Source organism: Thunnus maccoyii, chromosome 9, assembly GCF_910596095.1.
Source record: "Thunnus maccoyii chromosome 9, fThuMac1.1, whole genome shotgun sequence".
Taxonomy (NCBI): domain Eukaryota; kingdom Metazoa; phylum Chordata; class Actinopteri; order Scombriformes; family Scombridae; genus Thunnus; species Thunnus maccoyii.
The window spans coordinates 31,562,940-31,570,366 of NC_056541.1; the positions used below are offsets into that span (position 1 = coordinate 31,562,940).

Genomic DNA, 7,427 nt, shown 5'->3' on the forward strand with positions numbered 1-7,427 from the left:
TTTACTCCAACATACATATTCCTATGTGCTGCTCGTCTACAGTCCCCCTACTGACTCACCATACTATGATGAAGATATCTTTCCCCTTCTGTCTTTTGTCTTCCCAGAGGAGTATTGGTATTGAAATTTCAGGTGTTCCCTGTCAGAGCCAAAATTGTATTCTTTAAAGCTTTCTTCTCAGAAGAGCTCTGGGCACACATCTGTTCACACAGATGTAACTGGCATCTGTGTGAACAGTAATCTGGGGAAGGTTCTTTATAGCATTATAAATTTGAGGTTCATAATCTTCTTTACCAAACACAATGTCTTGAGTAAAAGTCAAATTGGATTTGAATTCAGATTTACACCCTACACACCTTAACTGACAAACATGTTACCCAAAACAATAACAAAATCTTTGTGTATTTCATAGATTTCAAAATAGCATTTGATTCTATTTGGCACAATAGTCTATTTTACAAAGGTATTGAATGTGGTTTAGGGGGTAAACATATGATATAATTAAATCAATGTACACAAACAATAACACGCAAATTCACAAAAGGATTGTGCTAAACTGTGTAATTCACAAAGCACCCGCAAAGTGTGAAATGCACCCCTAACTGTGCCAAGGAAATAGCGTCTTGGTGCACGTTTGCTATCTGCATGTATTTAAATTAGGTGATATGCATACTGTACATTTGGCACAAATTTGGCCTCTTTCTATGCAAATGAGTCTCATTATAAAAACAGTCCAGTTCACAAAGACCAGTGCTAATAGCCACATGCAGTTAGAGTGAAATTATTAGCATCTTCAGAGAGTTGGTGGTCACTGAAGTGCACACTCAGTCACTCACTCACTCTCTCTCTCCAAATTTTTCTTTTGTTCTCCTCTTCAAATCATGCTATCTTCTTTTGCAGTCTGAAGGTGTGCATTTAAAACAACCAACAGCACTGAGAGACTGAGATATTAAATCCCAAATACAGTTTCTCAGCTGGAGAACTTCATGGGCTTGTTTGCACTGTAATATCATTAGCGCAATATCTTTTGTGAATCGGACCTTGAGACCATGCAGGTAGCAGTTGAAAGTGATGCGCAATTCCTGGTGCTATCAGTGGCTGCAGTCCATTCTTTGTGAATTTGCACCTTAGTGTGCAATAAAAATGGACAACAAAGTGCAATGTTTTTCTCTCAGATATGATGATAAGATTTTTTACAGTACTTTGATCCCCATGGGGAAACTGATCCTCTGCAGTGCCAACCACTTTGAAACCCAGCCCATCTTACGGGGTGGTGGTGGGTGTGGCCTCACTTGTCTTCCATAGACCTTAATGGGAGGATGGGGGTTGATCTTAGATCCATCCTCTGGCTTCTTCTCAGAGTGGAGCTGGGACTTTTTGGAAATAGGAGGCAAAGGGGTGTTACTTGATTTGTCTCTAATATACAATTCCTTTAACTCACCTTTCAGCCCATTGTTCTCCTCTGTCGCACTAGAGTACTTATCCTCGAATACCCAGGCTTCTGCCATCGATGCTTTTAACTTATCTTTAAGCTCTCTGCACTTTTTGCTGCCTCATCTTTTTCTCTGACTCATTAACCAAAAGTCTACTATTGGTCACCTCGTCTTCTCTGTTCTTCATGATCCGAGTGTCTTTGTCGCACTTATATTCAAGTTGAGCTTTTTTATTGTTGACCTTGTTCAGCTTCATTTTGACGTATTCGATGCTGTTGTACTGTTTTTCTACCTTTTCTTCTGGCTGTACTATTTTCACTGCTAAGGAAGATTTGTCTTCCTCTAGACAGCATATCCTTTGTTGGAGTTGCACATTTTTCTGAACAAGTTTTTCTTTCTCATATGTTATGACTTTAATTTGTTTGTCTTTCTGTGTATGTCTGTCTTACCATCATCAACGGTGCAGTCCTTTTTCAAGGTTGATGCCGTGTTGGACTTGTTCTTTTAATGAAGCATTTTCATCGTGTAACTATTTTCTTTGTCAATCTTTTTTAACAGCTCTTTCTGTTCACTAATTATTTTATCTGCAGCCCTCTTCTGCCTCTCGAGCTCTTTTATGCAGTGGGCCAACCCTTCAACCTGTTTTTTAAATTCATTTTTTTCTTTCATAAGAAGCTGCACCCTAAACAAAATGTCACCCTCTTTCTTCTGGGTCATTTCACCAGTTTTGGCCTGCTCTTCTCTGGCTTTGGCTTTTTTCTTGGGCTTCGCAACCTCATGTCACACACTTTTCAATATAACACACTCCACCACCACCACCACCATCATAAATCAGTCCTCTCCTGATTGATTATGTCAGATCAATTCTTATCTCTGCTTGTTAATGTTAAATTGTGTCTTTATGTTCACTAAGCCCAGCAATGTCTCGAAGCAGCGTCTCCACGTTTGCTCACTTTTTGTCCAGCAGGTGGCGACAAAGCAACGGTAAAGAAAGACTGCGTCGCATGGAGGATGTTTATTATCATCATCATCACCTCCGTCATCATCAGCAGCATTCTCTTCTTCAACATCCAGCATCTCCTGCAGATCTCCTGCATCAGGAGATATTCAAGCTCAGAGAGCCAATTGGCCTCACTGAGTCCTGATGAGGACCTGGACTCTGTGTTTGAATCACAGGCTACTGTCCAGAACACATGCAGGGCTGCTAACTAAGGTTTCATGTAATATGACAGACTGCTGTTTCATTCTACGTCAGCTCAGGCAAGAAAAGGTGAAAAATAACGTCTACCTGCCCTTGAAACCTACTGTATATTTTCCATTCATATCACTGACGTCAGCAGCAACATTTCAGCTATTTACGGCTTGTAACATACATTATAAGTTCCTCTTTTTCTTTTTATTGGAATGTTAAATTAATAGCTAACGAAAAATCCGAATATTGACGCCGCATCATGTTAAATAACACGCTCATAAATCATTTATTGCTTTATCTATTCATGTGTGTCTTATTATCCTTCCAGAGTCCTTATACCTTCATAATAAACCCGACAAATATGATTCTGTCAGGCGGGAAGCTTTACAATTTCATTACAGGAAGCTATCACATTCGGATGTACTTAACAATTCCTTTCTTCTGTGTAGATTGAGAAATTATTAAAACATTTTCAAATTTTTTTTAAGGGATGTGAATCCTACAAACACTTAAAATCGGTGTGTTTAAATTTTAATTTGCCAAACTATCAGTAGGTGTGTGGGGGTGGAGTGACAGGCTTCCAGGCTCTCCATGCAGGAGTCCCAGCAGGCAGAGCAGAGGAAATGTACATGTGGCCACCCACCTCTGAAGAGGAAGTGCTGTGTTGTTCTATTACCTCACTGTTTCTAATGTTTCTCCAGCTCTGGCCTTATTTCTACAAAGTCTGGCTGTTTCATTGGAGGTTAAAAGCAGCTTGGAACGTTTAAATGACACTGCAGCTGCTGACTGACACTCAGAGTCCTGCACAGGCGAGCATTCGACCTGCTCAATTTGTCTTTTATTTACAATTTTATGACTGCATGTGGAACTAAGCTGTCTGTGAACAAAATGAATTTTAATGTTATCTATATCAGTTCTAAGCTAGTTTCAATGATGTCTACTATAAATGTACAGATCAAAGATTAGGAATGTATTTATAATCTCAGGTTTAGATAATTAGTTTACCCACCATTGTCTATAAGTGAATCATGTTTTACAGTGTATATAAGATCATGTTTAAGTCAGTCAGATATTTAAAAAGCCTTGTACACCCACAGACAATTTAATGAAGATAAACAAGATCAGTTTGGTGCAGTCTAGATTGGCTGAAAGGTTTCAATCGTTTTGCCAATACGATACTTGAGTTTTGGTACTGATATCAAAATTATATTTTTCTATATCTTGGTCTGAGAATTAAAACATGTTTTTCTATAAAAACCTTTTTTGAACCTTTTTTTCATTTAATAAAAGAAGCCAAATTCGTCAAATGTTGAATGTCGTCTAAACACAAGCAGCTTGAAAGAACTAAAATAAAACTGGCAAGAATATGATTTCAGTCATATCGAGGAATAAGTCAACAAGATTTTTAATCTGACCACAAATTTAATACCAGCTTTCAGTTCTCAAAAGTTTTTGATAAAAAATCTTATGGACATATGTTTTGTTTGGGATCAGGAAGATGGTAAACAGTTTTTTTATTTGTAGCTGTATTATCAGGGGCTCTATAAAATTAGTGATTTATACCCCTGCAAGAGAAGCTTTTAGTTTGCTCACTCAAACCTACAGTACATGTTGAGATGAGACGTTAACTGGATAAGTATTTGTCAGAACACAGCAACACAACTAGACTGGCTACTGAATGTTCTCATGTGGATGGTGCTCAAAGGATCATTTTGCATCTAAATGGTGTAACTGTAAATTATCCTGGAAATCATGTTGTAGATATTATCCTTCTTTCTTAATAAAAGCAATACAGTGTTCTAGACATGAAGATAGTTTTGGTTTTATTTGTCCAGATTGTGTCTTTGTTTTTCTGCCTCCACTCCGATACAATGGAAGGAAATGATATTTAGTTTGTGATGCTCATAGCAATTAATAAAAAATGTATAGAATAAGTGCACCAGCACAGAAGATACTGTCGACAGTTTTCATGGACTAGTTTGTGCTTTAGAAATAGTTTCTATGAAAACTGTTGACACTGTTTTTTGTTGATAACGTTGATTATTAATTGCTATGAGCACTGCAAACTAAATTTTATTCACCTTCATTATATTGGGCTGGAGGCAGAAATCTCAAAACTATCTGCATGGAGAGATGCTTTTATTTATAAATGAAACACTAACACACTAACAGCTCCTACTGCTGTATTTTGATGCAATTCACTTTTTTCCTTTCATTTTCTTTTTGTCTAAATTGAAACTTTTCCTATACTTCTTTTGCTCTATTCTTTTTCTGTCTCTTGTTGCTACCTGCCACTGCAACCCAGTCATTTCAGTTGATCTTAGATGGGGCTTATATTGCAGTAGTATAACCAGGGGAAGCCAACACATCCATGGTGCCAACATGTTTTCTGCTGCACACCCCGCTGCTCCAGACCGACAGGAGGCACTCTGTCTGTCAACACCCCACCCCGCCCCAACATCACATCATCATCATATCCAGGTTTGGAATAAAACACAAACGCCTCTTTTTTAATGTAATGTTGCCTTTATTGAAGTGATTGTCCTCATGACAAGATGAAGGTGGAAAGTGTGAGTTAGTGTCGTGTTGTGCTTCCTCACTCAGAGGCAGGGCAGGGTGAGGATATGAGGAGGAGGGTTAGGCCCAGCTGACCGATGCCCTTTCATTATTGCACTGCTTGCTGCAGCTCCCACAGTAGTGCAACAGGGAAAGAGTGTCAAGCAGAGAGCGTCCTGTGAGTTTCATCCTGGGTGACAAAGTGCAACCTGAGGACCAGAATTCCCTCTTCAACCCGCCTGGGAGCAGAAATCCCTCTGATGGTCACCACTAAATCATCAAGTGGAGTTCTGTTTACTACTCGTTTCAGTACTTGGTGAATCAGAATACTGCAACTCTTTGGGATTTTGGACTCAGTCATTGTTTCAGAAGCAGGAAATCTGAGACAGAATTGTGACATTAACATGGTTTCATGTTTTTGCTCCTTGGCTTCTGCATTTTATGCAAATGTTTCATTGCAAAGAAAACTTTGGTGAGTAATGAGTGGTCTGTACAGGAGCAGACTGAGCTGACAACAGGCATCAGAGGATACAGCTGTACAAGCTGAACACCACATCCTGACACAGCGACACATACTATTACCTTCATCAATAGTATAATGATTTCACAGCACTGCTTCCAAAAAGTGACGTCTATTGAGCAGTTTTTAAGCCTTTGCAAAATACATCAGTGATAAGCTTTAAAAGTGCTATGAACATGTGCGAGTGCATTGTTTTCATTTTGATTTTGTCTGAAATGACTCTCAATTTGAATGAAGATTTAAAACATTTTTAGTGTTATAAAAGTAAAGCTGCTGCATTACATTAGGACTTTTTAAAGTATTTTAAGGGTCAGTTCATGCAAATGACAAAACATATTTTTTTTACTTTCCTCTTGAGTTATCTAGCCATGCAGGTAATCTCGTCTTGTTTTGCCCACATTTTGAGATTTCTGTCTCCACCCCAATATAATGGAGGCAAATGATTGTTTGTGCCACTTACAGCATCAAAATGATTTTTTCTTTTCAAAAATGTGTCTTTGTTCCTCTACTATAGTGGTTCCCAACCTTGTGAAAAAATCATGGACAACAATGACTTTATCATCCTATCCCTGACAGAGTCTGATATGTTGTATTTCAAAATATAGTAGTGTTGTCAATAAACCTCAACCAGGGGTCAGAAGGGGATTGTGAGGTGATTCCTGGGAGTAGAAAATAAGAAAATCAAAATCCTTCGTCAAAAAAATTACATTATCTAATACATACAGTTCTCTTTTTTCTTATAAAGTACTGTATAGTTTTACCTCGTGAGCCTAAAAATTATTCAAATTACATACTCTAATACGGAGCTGTTCTTAATTCTCAAATACATGCACTCAGTATATTCCTGTGTATGAAGGGCTCACAAATAAAAAGCAGTTGGGAACCACAGCTCTACTATTTTCATAATGGGACACTGTTTCTAGAGAGAGATATTGCTGTTGAATCTTTTTAAATATCATTTTTCAATGCTGTGAAAATCATTGAAAAATTGAGGTGAAGACCGATGAGACAGATACCTCAAAACCTGGACAAACCATGGTTACATGCAACAATAGAGGTGAGACAGAAATGTTTTTATTATAATTGAGGTGAACCGACTCTTTCAGTGTTCGTATCGTATTTATGTTTTTTTGATTGTGTGGATGTGAATTAGGAATTCCAAACGACTGACTTATTTTGTGAGATGTTTCCAATAAGCACGTTAATGAATAAACAGCTATGCAGGGACTCTTATTATTTCAATGTTATTGTGAGTGTATTACAACTTTGAATTGACTTCATGGGGACACATTTTCAGCTGAAAAAGGTATAAAGTTACACAAGTGACAATTCTGTGAAGCAATAAAGAAATAAACATCTCACAAAGAGGGATCAAACATCTTCATTAGCCATCACATTTATTTGGTCGACACAATAAAGACTCAGCATTTCGCTTAGAGCAAAGCTAAAATGTTGTTTTTTTTTATCGCACTGTATATTTAACATGAGTGAGATATGCAGTCAGCAGCAACACAACCTCATGTTATGTCATGAAATGAGAAGGACCACCAGTGTGACATCAGCAGCATACCACATCAGAGGAGGAAGATCATCCCTCAGAGTCAAGACCCTATAAGCAATATTGCACTACTCTGTTAACTCTAGTGAAAGCAGAGGCAATATTGATAGGGTCTCGTCTGCAAGGTGACGTGTATGAGACCCACTTCTTCACACTGCGGGAGAGTCT

At 38.1% G+C, this 7,427-nt stretch overlaps 1 long non-coding RNA gene across 1 annotated transcript; it reads left to right on the top strand.

Moving 5' to 3' along the window:
* Nucleotides 1-2,475: 2,475 nt before the first annotated feature.
* Nucleotides 2,476-6,934, top strand: LOC121904282. Its single transcript, XR_006098201.1, has 3 exons — nucleotides 2,476-2,703; nucleotides 4,931-5,106; nucleotides 5,230-6,934. It is a non-coding gene; the product is annotated as an uncharacterized LOC121904282 (long non-coding RNA).
* The last annotated feature ends 493 nt before the right edge of the window (nucleotides 6,935-7,427 follow it).